Source organism: Maniola jurtina, chromosome 12 (genome assembly GCF_905333055.1).
Source record: "Maniola jurtina chromosome 12, ilManJurt1.1, whole genome shotgun sequence".
Taxonomy (NCBI): Eukaryota; Metazoa; Arthropoda; class Insecta; order Lepidoptera; family Nymphalidae; genus Maniola; species Maniola jurtina.
Genome location: NC_060040.1, coordinates 3,472,421 through 3,489,158, shown reverse-complemented (window position 1 = coordinate 3,489,158; position 16,738 = coordinate 3,472,421). Strand labels below are relative to the sequence as shown.

The 16,738-nt window shown below is 37.8% G+C and overlaps 2 long non-coding RNA genes across 2 annotated transcripts in view; one reads left to right on the top strand and one right to left on the bottom strand.

Moving 5' to 3' along the window:
• The window catches only part of LOC123870110, a 22,290-nt gene extending 12,405 nt beyond the window's left edge, over window positions 1-9,885 (bottom strand). Inside the window, exons 1-2 of the long non-coding RNA XR_006797013.1 lie at window positions 9,715-9,885; window positions 740-751 (exon numbers count right to left, since the gene is read on the bottom strand). This is a non-coding gene — a long non-coding RNA (uncharacterized LOC123870110). The remainder of the gene's footprint in view (window positions 1-739; window positions 752-9,714) is intronic.
• LOC123870111 overlaps window positions 1-16,738 on the top strand; it is a 21,103-nt gene extending 4,365 nt beyond the window's left edge. The window contains exons 2-3 of the long non-coding RNA XR_006797014.1: window positions 14,147-14,150; window positions 16,728-16,738. This is a non-coding gene — a long non-coding RNA (uncharacterized LOC123870111). The remainder of the gene's footprint in view (window positions 1-14,146; window positions 14,151-16,727) is intronic.

Sequence of the window (16,738 nt, the reverse complement as noted above, 5' to 3'; positions counted from 1 at the left end):
AACTGTTGGGCCGTGAAAAGGTAACAGACAGGGAGACAGACAGACACACTTTCGCATTTATAATATTAGTACGGAAGTATGGATATCTTGACGGCCTCCCTGGCGCAGTGGTAGATAAGCGCTGTGGTCTTATTAGTGGGAGGTCCCGGGTTCGATTCCCGGCAGGGGTTTGGAATTTTATAATTTCTAAATCTCTGGTCTGGTCTAGTGGGAGGCTTCCGCCGTGGCTTCCGCCGTGGCTAGCGGCGGTTCAAACCTCACCCGTTGCAATATTATCGCACTTAATTCTAGAACAAGCTTTACCGTTTAGATATGATTACCACGGCTAATATTTAAAAAAAAAAACCATTTCACGTCATGAACGAATCTGTTTCTCTGGTAGTAGGCTCCAGCCACAAGAAAGTATTCATAGCTAACATTGATAAATAATTTTATGCAGAGTTTCATTGCATACAGAACAATATTCTCTCCTATAAGCCGTTGAGATAACAACTTGTTATGTTTTAAGTTGCTCGTTAACAATACAAAAGCAACCGTAACAATACTCATTTTACTTTAATAATGTCGGTACAAAGTCTTGGAAAATGTTCAAGTTGTGGCTGAACAGAATGACCGCTGCACTGAAATTGCCGACAATTTTACCACTGCACCTAAAATGGAGTGTTTTAAACCATATTCCTTCGTGATAAAGAGATTGAAGATGTTAAACAGATGCTGGTAATATGAAGCCGAATGAAACGTTGACACTGAGCTATGGTCGACCGCGGGAGAAAATTGTGAGATCAAATTAGGTCCGACTTTATGTCCCAACAACAATAAGAGTAGCTTGCGAATGAAAAGGAAGCCTTTTTGTTAAGCCGTTTTAAAAATTAATTTATGAAATACTTACATATTTTTATTCCTCTCAAAATAGGAATGTAGCTTCCAAGTTCTTATAAAACTTTATACTTTATGTGGCTTTATGATACATTTTTATTTTGAACTAGATAGAGGATGCCCGCGACCGCGTGGTTTTGGGTTTTTAAAGATCCCGTGGGAAATGTTTGATTTTCCGGGATAAAAAATTGCCTATGTCAATTACAGGGACGCAAGCTACCTCGGTACTTACAAAATTCGCTATTTATTTAAACGTTAAAAGTACTATTAGGTACTCTGTGGAAGTAGGTAAGTAAGGTAACACCAAAAAAACGCATGATTTTCTACCAAAGTTTAAATAGAGTTACATCTCCCAAAGACATTTCCTCAGGCATTCCTCAATGGATTCAGTTAGAACTGTAACTTCACAGTATAAACAAAACTGTATTATTCACTTTGGGGGCGAGCTGGTAGCGGATTGGGATTTAATCCACAGTAAATTGCTTACCGACTGTTTGGTTGAACTGATTATCTCGCAGCCTTTGGCTCTGTTATTTAAGCTATTTACATTTGAGTCGCTTTGACATTCCAATGCTCTTGAGTGTTTGAGAGAAATTCAATATTTAGAGCACCTTCACACTAGCGTTCCATCAGCGTGGGTGTTCGTCAAACGTATGGCGCCGCGACTACGCGATCTAGCGCTGTGTTAACGCTGATCGCTGAGCTAGCATCTTTTTTAAATTCATATACAAGTTAGCCCTTAACTGCAATCTCACCTGGTGGTAAGTGATGATGCAGTCTAAGATGGAAGCGGAGTGACCTGGAAGGGTACGGCAGTTTTTTTTAAAGAATATTAGCCATGCTAATCATGACTAATACTCCCCTTTCCCCTCCAATTAAGCGTAAAGTTTGTGCCAGGAGTGGGTATGACAATAGTGCAAGGGGTGGGGTTTGAACCGGCGACCTTTCCAGGAACCAGGAAACTCTATTGTTGGTTGTGCTTGTTATAAAGAAAATAATTAAAAGTAAAATTAAAACAAAAATAATTTAGATTACGTTCGCGATTTTACATGATGCCAGCAAAGCGTTCATGTTTAAAGTGTCATAGCAATAATGGCATCTGTGCTGTGCATAGGTTGCATGTACGAACGCCTACGCTGCAGAAACGCTAGTGTATATGGGCTCTTTCCAGAAAGACGCCGCGTCTCTGCTCCACAACATCGTGCCACTGTGCGTTGCGCTTTACTCGAATTTATTTATTCAACCGTTTTGTTTGGTACAGCATTCGGGAACAGTTGACAGACCTTATAGATTTTCTTGCGGCTTCAAATAAATTTGTAATTCATCGGTTCTCGTTTATTTTGCGGCTGTTTTTTATGGTTCCGTAGTAAAACAAGGAACTATTATAGTTCAGTGTAGCCCATCTGATCGTCTGTGCGTCGCATCGGTCTATATTGCACAGCTATTTTAAATCAAACTATAAGAGCTGTACAGTTGAAACCTACCACTGTACAAAGGAATATTGCAAAAATTTTGAAAAATATATTTAGGGTACAGGAACATGATAAGCGAGAGCCGAATGAAAGCGAGACTACTTTTTGAATAAATATTTTAAATAATTTTGAAGTTTTTTAGACAGTTTTCAGAAAAACCCCGTTTATGAAACAATGAACATCAAAGTTTTTATCAACTACATAATATTTATTATGACTACCGAAGAGTTTTATTTTTAACCCCCGACCCAAAAAGAGGGGTGTTATACGTTTGACGTGTGTCTGTGTATCTATCTGTGGCATCGTAGCTCCTAAACTAATGAACCGATTTAAATTTAGTTTTTTGTTTGAAAGAAGGCTTGATCGAGAGTGTTCTTAGAATCCAAGAAAATCGTTTCAGCCGTTTGAAAGTTATCACCTCTTTTACTTGTCGGGGGTGTTATATTAATCTACACTTGTTTGTAATGGGAAAACTTTCACCAGTTCTTTTGACGAACCAAAAGCTCTTCTAACAATGTATTTGAACCAAAAATCTTTCTATTTTTGTTTTCTAAGCCTACCCTGGTCAACGTCCATGTGAACGCTACTGCAAGAAAGTTTTTTTCTAAGCTAACTTCATTATCGCAAAGCATAAAAGTAACTTCCGCCCTGGGTCTTACTTAGCATAGACACGACATTACCATATAGAGCGACATTCCCACTGCACTGCGTATCAAAGGCGAACCTTATAAAGTTCTTAAAGGCAATCTCCTTTGACACTAACATTTTGCAATAAGGTTTCTTCTTACAGTGATAATGCTGGCCTAGAATTGATATAATAGATTGTAATTGTAATATAATTTTAGATAGAGAACAACATCACTACTCGTATAATATAAATAGTGTTGGTTTGTTGGTTTGTCTTTCAATCATGCCGCAACGAAGCAAACGCAATGGATCGGCGTGATTTAGCGTGGATATTATAGTTAAAGACTTTGGAAATAACATACGATGTCAATCTCAAGCGATTACCCCGAAAAATCATAAGTGACTTAATCTGCATGGATTTAGATTTTGAAAATCCCAAAGGAACTTTGGTTTTTCCGGATAGAAAGTAACCTATGCCACTATCCAGGTCTTTAACTATAGTACCCAAATAGTACCCATGCAAAAATCAGAAACACTTTCATATTTATTGTGATTTACAAGCACGATAACTTTTTTTAGCTGTTATGTGCCACAAGTTTTACATTTCCTCTTAGGTAAATATACTATGTCTAATAAATAGTTTTTTTTCCTTTTGGAGAGAAACTGTAGGAGTATAAACACGTTTGTTCCCAATTTCACGCTCAGCCGGCTCCGCCAAAAGAATCCGTTTGCCGAACAAAATTACTTATCTCGTACAAGGCTTTGGGAATGAACAAATAACCGAACTATTTTAGTAGTGGAGGAAATAGCTGTTACCATTCATGTATTAAAAATAAAGGACCATTCATCTATTTAAAATAACAGGTCCGATTCTGTAGATTGAAGATCTTTTAAAATTCAATTCATTGACGCGTAGTCCGATTTCATTCATTCTTTTTTTATTGATGCCCGCAGCTTCGCCCGCGTGGATTGGTCAGATCCCCTGCAGCATCAGGATTGAGGAGTTAGACTCCAAATTTTTTATGAAACAATGTCGCAAAGTTCCTCTATCGATTAAAAAAGAAATGACGCAAATCGGTTCAGAAATCTCGGAGATTTCGGTGTACATAGGTAGAAAAACACAACTCCCTTTTTGAAAGTCGGTTAAAAAAGTAGCCTATGTTACTCCCTGGTCAATTCTCTACTTGTCTGTGAAAATCCCGTCAAAATCGGTTCAGCCGTTCCCAAGATTAGCCTTTTCAAACAGACAGACAGACAGACAGACAGACAGACAGACAGACAGACAGACAAAAATTTTAAAAACGTGTGATTCAGTTATAGTATCGTTCAAATAACCATATGACCTTAATATGCGGTAGTTATTTCGAAATTACAGACAAACACCCCAATTTTATTTATTAGTATAGATATTTATTTTCCGAAATCGTGTTCTATTCTTAACTTACTCGCTAGAGGGGCAGAAATGGAGAAGGCGAGTAAAGAAGCGCCAGGGTTGTAACAGATCAACGTGATTTTTCCTTAAAGGTGTATTCTCTCCAGCCGCGACGCGCGGCAGTGACGCGCTACGCGGTACGCGCAGTTACGCGCAGGATATCGTGCAGCGCATTGCCGCGACGCGCAGTTCAGTTGCAGTTTAGTTCGAGAGCGTGGGTACCTTTACTTGTGCTATAAGACCTACCTACCTGCCTTTCATGATTCTAGGTCAACGGGAAGTACCCTATAGGTTTTCTTGACAGACACGACAGACGGACAAACAGACAGACCGACAACAAAGTGACCCTATAAGAGTTCCGTTTTTCCTTTTGAGGTACGAAACCATAAAAAAAACAAAAATCTTATTATTATTATTTACGACTAACAGAGTAAATAAAATAATGTACCTGATTGGAAAAGTTAATCTCGTTTAGGCAGTCAATATTTGTCGAATTCAAAGTTTTATTCACTTTCCGTTTAAACAAGCAATTTTATAAAAGTTTAACGTTACGAATTTAACTTTCGTAAATGGTAGAGTTTGTTCAGTGATTCGAAATACGCTCGAAAGGACACGTCAAAACTAAAAAAAACTCAAAACTCAAAATTAAAAATTTATAACACCCCCGACAAGTGAAGGTTACAATAACTAGAAAAGAGCTCATAACTTTCGAACGGATTAACCGATTTTCTTGCATTATAGCTAAGAACACTCTCGATCAAGCCACCTTTCAAACAAAAAAAACTAAATCAAAATCGGTTCATTAGTTTAGGAGCTACGATGCCACAGACAGATACACAGATACACACGTCAAACTTATAACACCCCTCTTTTTGGGTCGGGGGTTAAAAAGTACCTACTCGTATAAAAATTTAAATTAGGAATTTTACTTTTTCAAGCCTACCATGATTATGAATAAAAACTTATAGCTCAGAATTCATAGCTACAGGCGACAGGTCGAGATGTTATCGGGGTGGGGACGCCCCGCACACCCGCACAGCTCCTTCGCTAATCCGGTGCGGGATAGCGCGGCTGACGTGTGGTTGTGCGGGGTCTCCCCCCGTCTCATACCCCGATAGCCATCTCCACCTGTCGCGTACTATACTTGATTTACTTTGTAATTTCGTGTCAGTCTGTAGTCTGTAATTTAGTGATTTTTTTCGGGTTTCCGTATTCCGAATTGCTAATTTTACTTAGTTTAGAAGTGAAAAGTTTTCTGGTACTGCAAATTTTCATGGACGGCGGTAATCACTTAACATAAGGTGACCCGTTTGCTCGTTTGCTTGCTATTTTTATTTAAAAAAAGAATGTTCATTCTCAAGTTGGGGCCACACTCAGATAGATATATCTGATACTGTTTTTTATCGCGATAATGTAGTTACGACCGAGCTATTTATACAAAAATAATCTTTTATTTATCTTTATTATGACTACATTTTACCCTAAATAACTCGCGGTAAAGAGCGTAAGGCATTTAAACCTTAGTGTGGCACCAGCATTATTAGGGGTCTTCATTGTAGATAGAACAGCTACCTGCAAATCTTAAATTTATAGATCCAGTGGATTGATCTCTACGTTGATAAGTCAGATTAGTTTCTCCACTTACACATAAAAATTTAGACCTTACTTTGGATATTATCTGTTTATCTGCCTACAAATTAAATGGAGTGCTTGTATTATAAATCCTATAATAAAACCTCATCATAAATTTCCAACAAGAATTAAAGAGGTAAGTTCCGTAAAATAAGGCTCCAGAGCCGCGCAGCGGTTGGCATCCATTGTTTGGCACTGCGATAGTATTATTAATAAACTGAAATGAACTAAACCCATATTTTAATTTCATGTAGTATCGTGAAGCCAGAGAACTCAAAGTGAGATGCATGTTATAAAATGTAGAGGAAAATCTTTCCCTCTCTATAAGCTAACGTCTCTACGTACCTACTACGCACTGGCCAATAGGTACATGGTCAATCATCGATCAATCATCGATCAAAATCAATCAAAAATCAATGGTTTGTTTATAATTAATAAATAATTGATGGCCATCTGTCATTCTATCGTCTCGATACTATCGTATCTGTCATATTAGTTTAAAATTGATTGTTATATTTGTATCGAAAGAAGACAAGAAAGCGAGTTAATTATACGTGTTTAAATAATAGTTCAATGACTCAAATCGCGCCCGCTACTGTTTATGCCTTGGTCCCGCCTTGACTAGGTTTAAGCTACTACGCAAGTTCATAATTAGCTATTTCCCATTTCGCCCGCGGCCGACGGCTTTGCGCCTTAATTAACTGCACTGTTCTGTAATATTCTGAGGGGTACAACGACCGTGTAAGAGAATTTATATCAAAATATGACATTGTACAATTTTGTAAGGGTGTTATTAACCAATTTCGTAAGAGTAGTATCAAAGAATACCAACTATTATTACGTACTAGCTGATGCCCACGACTTCGTCCGCGTGGATTTACGTTTTTGAAAATCCCGCGGGAACTCTTTGATTTTCCGGGATAAAAAGTAGCCTATGTGTTAATCCAGGGTATAATAATCTATCTCCATTCCAAATTTCAGCCAAATCTGACCAGCAGTATCCGCACGCACACACACACACACACACACACAAATTTTCGCCTTTATAATATTAGTGTGATTAGTGTAATCTCTACGTATAATATCTCACCTGTCACTGTATTTTTGTTTCTAACTACTCAGTATTCTCAACTTTGAAACAAATTAGCCGCACATTTTCCATAATAAGTGACCTTGATCACAAAAGGCTCTACTTTAAATAATAATCAAAATCAAAGCTAATTCCAACCACAAAGGTCTCAGTAGCGTAGCTACTTAAAGAGAGAAAAAAATTGTCTAAATTCCCTTGAATTTCAACTTTACAGCTTTTAATGTTTGATTGTTAAAACTAAACTATAAGGGTTGCTTGCTACGAAACGATAAAAGCATTTTTAAATTGAATTATAATACTTAGGCACTCATTTTCTAGAACAGAGTAAATTAAATTAATACTTACATAAAATTCAGTCTGAAATAGCGATAATTCCCTTGACCTTTTTAATTTTTATGACTTTATCAAGAACAAAGCTTTCAGCACGAACACTTTTGCGTTAAATATAAAACCCGAGTATATTCACATCACGATTGATAACTAGAAACGCGAAGTTAGAATATTTTATAGCCTTTTAAAGTTCTAGAATATGCCAATTAAAACTAATTCATACTCTAGAGATCAGACAGTCAGATTTACAATTTTAATGACCAATATTTTTTGGTGGGGTCTACCTACCAAAGTCTAAAGCTGGAGACTGATTTGTACAGTTTATTTGTTTGTAATGCTCGAGACGATCTTGTTACAATACGGCCGACACAGGACTGACTAGTAGCGTGTGTTGGAAATGTATCATTCATGCTCTTGGCTCAAGTGTGCTCCATTATTAGGGTTCCGTACCTGAAAAGGAAAAACGGAATCCTTATAGGATCAAGAAAGTGATCCTATAAGGATTCCGTTTGTCTGTTTGTCTGTCTGTCCATCCGTCGTGTCTGTCAAAAAAACCTATAGGGTTCTTCCCGTTGACCTAGAATCATGAAAGGCAGGTAGGCATCGCGTTAAGACGACTTTCTGCATTCAGTAGTTGAATTGATGTACAAAGGATTCCCTCAGGATTATCAAAGTGGCGGAAATCATACTAATATTATAAAGGCGAAAGTTTGGGTGTATGTATGTTTGTTACTTCTTCACGCAAAAACTACAGGATGGAATAGGTTGCAATTTGGAATGGAGATAGATTCTGGATTAGCACATAGGATACTTTTGATCCTGGACAATCAAAGAGTTCCCGCGGGATACACAAAATATTTTGAGTTCACATGAAAGTGGGTACCTAAGTATGTCTTGTCTAAAGTCTGCGTTCCTTACGCTTATTGTTATTTATATTATGTCTCCAGGCTTCACTGCGGCAAAATAATTAACTGAGCGATCCGTGTAAATGACGTTTAAATGGCTGAATTGTGTACTTTTAAAATTAAATTTTAATGTGGAAATGTATTTTATTGAGAAGGTAAATCTAGATCGCACTAAAAATATAATTTCATATTTTTAAAGTAAGTATAAAAATGTTTTATTTTTTGATGAAACTAAATTAGCATTTCTAATAAGAATAAATAGGTAGATTGACTTTCAAGGAAATACTTTCAAAAGAATTCTATTTGTGATTGAAATATTAGCTGACATCCGCCAAAGCTGGAATGGAATTAGGTTTTATTAAAAATTCCGTGGAAACATGGATTTTCCTGGACAAAAGTAGCCTATGTCCGACTAAACGAATAGGCCCTGAAAAGGTAGCAGAGAGATAGACTAACACACTTTTGCCCTATGCTTTACTGTGTGATATTAGTAAGAATTTGGTCGGCAGTATTTCTCAATATTGACATGGAGCTATTTAATATTTAAGCTAAACAATCTCCTAAAAACTGGCAATGTTTACTGGTTCGTCTAATCTAGTATCTCATCATTAAACATCAGTGGTCTGTTCATTTAATCTTGAATACAGTAAAAAATCTAAGGTATAGGTACAAAACCATTTCATAATGATTTAGGTACACTTGTATTTGTCTGAACAGCTCATTTGTCCACAGTTATAATAATTAAGGGTTAAAAATTTGAAACACTAAATACTCTGCAGTACAGAAGAATCACTAATTTAACTAATAACGAAAAGGGTCATTTTAGACACAAATCCAAATTACACGCTAACAAGTTAAAACGGCTGGAGTTGGAAACTTTAATTTGGGAGCACAATATTTGTGAACGGAAACAAAATTTCAACCCCACCCCGGCGACTGTCAACTGCAAAGAGCTTTCGTGTAAGGAAATTTTAGAACGGTCACGCGGACCCCACAGTCTAGTCTAGGGCTTTAAACATGGATGTAGAGTTCAGAAATGTGGCAAATAACTACCTATAAATATGACTTCGTCTGTGTTGGTGTTTACTGGCGCGCGTGTTCTGCATTTTTGGAGTGTTTATTTTTTTTGTTTTGTTTGCCGGGTTTTGTGTTTTACTTGTGTTTTTGGTAGTGGAACCATAGAACTGACTGGAAAGCGCTCTTAAGAGGTGCCGCGCGTGTGTCGGCGAGCGCCGGCACAGACGAAGTCCATACTTATATAGTTTCCCTGACTTGTAAATATCTACAAACTTGACATTGGCTAATTTTTGTAAAGCCAGACGAGAGAGAAAAAAAATAGAACCTATAAACATTAACTCTATGGGTGAGATCTATAGAGCGCACTCTGACTTGGCTTAGACTTAAGACTGAGTTAATAGGAGACAGAGGTATATCTCTCACGTAGATCTGTCTCGTTTAACTCAATCTTAAGTCTGAGCAAAGTCATATTGCGCTCTATAGTTCTCAGCTTTAGACTTGAAATCTATTGATTTTTTGCTTGGAAACATTTTAAAAAAATTGACCTACTTTTTATTCCAGAAAATCAAAAAGTTCATGCGGGATTTTGAAAAAGCTGTATCCACGCGGATGCAGTCGTTGTCAATTCTAGTTAATCTATACTAATATAATGAAGAGGTAAAGTTTGTAAGTTTGTTTGTAGGAAGTAATCTCTGGAAATATTGAACCGATTTCGAGAATATTTTCATCAGCAGAGAGCTACATTATTCCTGAGTAACATAGGCTATATTTTATTTTCAAAAACATTAGAGATCATAATCCATATCCATAGAGAGAGATATATGGATTATAGAGATCCATTTTTGAAGTTCATTTATCATTAAAAACAGTACTCTGTCACTTCCATAGTTCTGAGTTCCGTACGAAAGTTACGACAAACACGCTATGTTCGCGTCAAGCTGTCAAGGGTTTGAGATTCAGGTTTTAAATTAGCGCCGACTCGTCGGAAAACAAGAAGGAAACCCGCCGTAATCCGTTTAGGTCACGCCACGTAACCCAGTCGTGCTGTTTTGATTTCAAGAAAACTGAGTAGGTAGTTTTCTTGAAACCGCTAAGCGATTCGTTAAAAATGTGGTGGTAGGTATCATACGTTATAGCAATAAGAAGACATAACTCAAAATTTAAAAAAAACCCCCGACACAAAAACCTCTATAAGAAAACTAGAAAAGAGCTGATAACTTTCAAACGGCTGAACCGACTTTTTTCGTTTAAAGCTAAGAACACTCTCAATCAAGCCATCTTTCAAACAAATAAAACTAAATTAAAATCGGTTCATTCGTTTAGGAGGTAAGATGCCACAGATAGATATACAGATACACACGTCAAACTTATAACACCCCTCTTTTTGGGTCAGTGTTTAAAAATTAGAAACAGGCACGACACTCAGATAAATATTTTTAAGTCTATGTCCATACGCAAAATATTCTAATTAAGAGTCATCAAAGCAAAAATCATTAAATATCACCACCAACCCTTCGTACTCTATACTGTAGCCTGGAGAGTGAGTACCAATCAATAAATTCATTGAGGCAATTATTTCCGCCAAGATGTGACAACCGTCTGGACTGGCAAATTAAAGGGCATTCAGACGCCCGAGGCTCGCTACGTCTAACTACGACAAACGAGAGACCATACTTGCGGATGTGAGGGTGATCGCACATGGCCGCAAGAGCCGGAAGATTTGCAAGAGTATCTTTTTTTCTTTATGAAAATACAAGTTAGTCTTTGGCAGCAATCCTACCTGGTGGCCAGTGAAAATGCAGTGTAATACAAAACAATCACATCATCTTTTAAAGTTCGGACTGGTCGACTGAATGCATCTTTCCTCCTTATCTTATTAATTAAATATGCAAGGACCCTGATCAATACCGGACGGTTCATGAAAAGAAAAATAAATACAATTGACGTCAGCAATTTCCAAATGCAAAAAATTGTGCTGTTGCTTAACAGGGCTCTCTCCGTCACTCGTTTCCACTCGTTTCATAAAATCGTAGTTCCAATTTCATTTGAATATTAAGCAACCAAAGTCCATGAAATTTTGCAGACATATTCTAGAAACTAATATCTGTGTCTGTGGTGTTTTAGATTTTTCTAAAAATATGTAGTTTTAAAATTACAGGGGATTTGTATGAAAATTTTTAAGACCGCGTAACTTTGAAACCGAGTATTTTAACAGAAATCTGGAAAACCACAGACATAGATATTAGTTTCTAGCATATGTCTGCAAAATTTCATGGACTTTGGTTGCTTAATATTCAAATGAAATTGGAACTACGATTGTATGAAACGAGTTGAAACGAGTGACGGAGAGAGCCCTCTTAAGCAGAGCTCATGGCAGCACCAGACTCTGCTGACGTCATCGATGTTGCTTCGATGCTCCCAATGTGATTGACTTACTTTACTATACTTTTTATTAAAAAAAGCAGTGGCATAGTCGGCTCTTGGCCTTGTTGCACCTCTAACGGATTTTTCCATGGTATGCGATCATCCTAAACTACGACCAACAGAGTCCATACTTGCGGATGCAAGGGTATTAATTAAGGGCTGGGACAAAAGACTGTCTGGGAGTCTGCGTTACAATCTGAATATTCACATAGGAGTTCCTTACAACTCCAACGTGACTACATACGAGCTTATGTGTTTCTCGGCTACAATACAGTTTATAACAATATACTAATTAGCTAACTACCTGCTTTTAATAAACTAAGTTGAAAATTCCATGTAATATTATGTAGTGAGTCTAAAGTCTAGAATTACTATAGAATAATAACGAGGTAGACCAAGAAACGCTGGTATTCTAATAGTTTAGAAGTCTATTATAAATTCTGGAATTTCTAATTTACAGTGGGGATAGTGGGATCACCGGTGTACTGTTGTTTATAAAATTCCTACCTTATCTTTATTTAAAACACTAGTGATCTGTCCCAGCTTCACTCGGTAGCCAAAATATCCATTGTATTTTCGGTTAATCTGAAGATAGAGTTATAGTATTGACTATACTACGGACCACGGACGCTCAGGCGCGAGGCGTGTAGTACGTACTCTGTACGTTAAAAATGTTCGCCGTGATTCTTTAAATTGATATAACTTTTTTATTTATGAACCGATTGACATGAAATAAATACTAAATGTTAAGTGAAGCTTACTACAATAAATTAATGAAAACCGTATCTAAATCGAATAAGCCGTTTCTGATATTAGCGTGCACAAACACACAGACAAACAGACAAACAGACAAAAAAAATTTATTACAATTTCGGGTTCGGCATCGATATAATAACAACCCCTGCTACTTTTTTTTATATATTTCCATTGTACAGACACCACTTTTCTACAATTTTATTATATGTATAGAATAGATAGATAGCCTAATCGGAGGTCGGAGGTCAATCCCGAACGCACACTTCTTACTTTTCAGAGTTATGTGCGTTTTAAGTAGGTACTTTTGAATATCGCTTGCTTTAACTGTAAAGGAAAACATCGTAAAGAAATCTGGATGCTATCTCCATAATCTTCTGAGAGAAGACCCGTGCTCTGTAGTGAGCCGGTGATGAGTTGACCATGATGATGATGATGAATGATAATAATTTACGGTACTTTCAGTTTTGCATTTTAGTCGCCTGTTATTATCATACCAAGTGACAAGTACAATCGAGGAGTTAATTACTCTGTAGCAAGGGGCTACATATTGGTGGCCAATTATAAAGTTTGCACAACTGAAACCAGACACATAAGACCCCAGATTTCGATACAATTTATTCCGAATTGGTCCGTCGTGAAGGTCAAAACTTTTGGTCGGTTGACTTACCCTCTGTTTGCGTTCAGTGAAAACCAGATCTGAAAGTTTGTTCAAAACAGTCTCTGTTTGGTATTTGCGTATTGAGGCCGGTGTGAATGCTATGTTTTATAAAATTGGGGAGTGTCAACATTTCCGTATAGCTTAACTAGCTAATCCACTCGGCTTCACTTGGGTGAATTTTTTATTTCACCTATGAAAAGGACCCCCGATGGGTTCAAAGCTAGTCGGGCTAACATTGACTAAATACGTGAGAATAACCGTAACAACCTATACTTATAATGAAATTTGATTTATTTATATTTACCTACTTAACATAACTATATTGCTTCTGATAAACTAGCTTCCTATTTAATGGTAAGAGACTTATTAAAATCGGTTCAGTAGTTTCAGAGTATATAGATTACAAACTCCGCTTCCAAGTTAGCTCGTTTCCATCTTAGACTGCATTATCACTTACCATTGGGTGAGATCGCAGTCAAAGGCTTAATTGTATCCGAATAAAAAAAGATAGGTTCTTCCTTACTTAATCTTATTTACACATCTTTAACTAGACAGTAAACCTATTTAGTTTTAGACAGTTAACCTGTCCAAAGAAAATTACTAGGTGTGAAAACAATTTTCCTACACTAATCCGTGCTTGGCTGTAACCCTGTAGACCCAAAACATGTCAGTACATTGTTGGAGAAAACAAAATGTTGTCCAGTAAACATCGTTAACTCCGTCAACAAAATTGCTATTATACATATAAAATATACCTGTCGCTGTTATTAACATAGCTCTGTTTACATTGCGACAGTGCGATATAGCTTTTCTTTTGAAATGCAGTCTTGGATTTCTTGCACTATGCTTTTGTTAACTAATTCCTTTCTCTACACGTCGTATGTAAGAATATTGTAATGACACCTCCTTTGCATCCTTCTATTATAGTTTTGTTCCTTTTTCTATAAATATAATAAAGAGTATAACTGTCAACACATTCTAAATTCAAAATTAGATAGGCACGCAACGATCAACAGCAAAGTGTTCAACGTGGCACAGATTAGACATTGTGATAATATAGAAAACTAGGTCAAAATTTCTAGGGCAATTTATATATAATATGTACTAGGATAGGATATAGGAAACGCTGAATGACTGACTGATCTCTCAAAGCACACTTCAAACTACTGGACAAATCGGGCTGAAACGCAGGCAGCTAGCTGTTATAACATAGACATAGTAAAAGAAAGGGTTTGAAATTTGTATCGTCCACGTGGATGAAGACGCAGGTATAAACTAGTATATAGTATCTCACAATAATAGGTAGATTGTTATCGTATCGTTGTAGTGTAAACGTAATCTAACAGCGCCGCTTTTCACAACTACCGGTAATCTGTTTATTTTATCGCTGAGAAGGTTATTTAATAACGAGCTGGTGGTAGTTATGAGAAGGCTATTAGCTTTGTTAGGTTGTAAATATATAAACAAAGCGCAGCTACCATGGCGTATGACATCAACGCGACTCTTATGCGATCTCCATAGTATCAAAACATTTTCATACAATTCTTTATTAGTACAACATTTCGGAGCTATCTTGGACGTCTTGCTGTCGCGTGTCTAGTTTTCCAAGTTGAAATCTATAGAGTGCACTTTGATTTTGCTTAGACTTAAGTTTTAGTTAAAACGAGACAGATTTATGCCAGCTGTATAGCACTGTCTCGTCTTAATAGCGTCTTAAGTCTGAGCAAAATCAAAGTGCGCTCTATAAATCTCAGACTAAATGTGTCAATATACTTATAACATCTCACGATAGTAAATTGGTACAGTATCGTCGTAGTGTAAACGTGAGCTATCAGCGCCGCTATTCACACGTACAGGTAATCTGTTTATTTTGTCGCTGAGAAGGTTATTTAATAACGAGCTGACGGTAATTATGAGGAGGCTATTAGCTTTGTTAGATTGTAAATTTCGGTCTAATATTACTAGCGAATACGCGGGGTGTTATCGAGTTATTATTTTCATTAAAAGTATGAAAATTTATATTATTTGGCGGATAATAACGGATAAAAACGGTTATTGCGATACTTGTGATTATGACGTATAGCTGTGCTATTTTTTGGTGTTTTTGGAGGTAAATACTTATTACCGCCTAGCAATAATAAATCGTGCAGAAATCAGCTGCCATTGTCACGTCAATGACAATATCATTTTAGTAGATACCATAACTGAGTTATTGCGAATATTTACACAAACAAGCACCTTTTTTTTTTTTCTCGTGAGGAAAATCCGTCATGGATACCACCGACCACGGGGGAGCACGGTCGTTATGTCGGACTCCTACCGACTAAAAACCTCACGAAGTTCCATCCCACCGCTAATGACGGAGCACAAGGGACCGGAAACACCTCGTTACTCCGCCAGCGGATGTCCGCCGTAGAAGACCCACCACTGGGACACTACGTGCCCCCAAACACCTAGTTACAGGCATGCCGGAACCACAGCACGCCAACCAACCCGAGGACCACACTGTGAGCGACGGACCATCCCGTGTCCATCACCCACAGGTCCTCTCGAGGGCTAGGGTTCGCGGGAAGGGCGATCCCCTTTCCACGTTCCCTATCCTCAACATCTCCCTCGCCCGTCACCAAACCGGACAGGCGAGAGACCGGTGGGGCAGCTAGTGACTGGATGGGTGATGAAGCACCATCACCAACCACCCAACACAGCCACACCCTCCGCTCCTGGGGCTATGCCCCATGGGTGCGTCTACTGCGCCCTCTGCTAGGGATACTCAGAGGGACGCGCGGACAACACCCCCTCCCCGCCAGGTCAATTAGCCATGGCCAACAATATCCCTTGAAGAGAAATCGTTAACCATGTTACCAGGGTACACCGGCCCAAGCGCTGCTGCTACCTGCAACACTCGGGCACACGAGGAGGTTACCTGGCTGGTACCCCACACAAACAAGCACCTAGCCTAAGTAATTTTTTATTTATTTATTTATAGACTATAAGCGCTTGGCTGCAATCAGAATGGTGGCAAGTGATCATGCAGCCTAAGATGGAGCGCGCTTGCCTAGAAGATATCTTTTCACTTTTGACTTGAAGGTATAATTGGAGGGGAAAACTGATGCTGCGAGGACGTTCCAAATCTTAGCGGTGCGAATCAGAAATGAGAACGCAAATCGCTTCATACGTATCCGTGGACTTAAACAGAGTTGCAAATTATATTACTAGTGGCACAGAATAATATAATAGTACTAAATGTATCTACTAGTGGACACGAAGAGTAATGGTATGATACTGAACTTTTCTCAGCCGAAAATCGAATCCAATACCACTTGTTTATAAAAGGCTTCCATACAATTATCTCTACATGATAATGAGTCAAAGTTTCAGTTACAAAGGTCATGAGATCTTAGAAACTAAACAATAGGCAAAAGCTCGCAGCTAAGAAACTTCGTTTCCAAAATGGCGGAATATATTATTCTTATTAAGTCGTGTGAGTGGAAATTAATTCTCGTCGAAGTTTAATTCAGA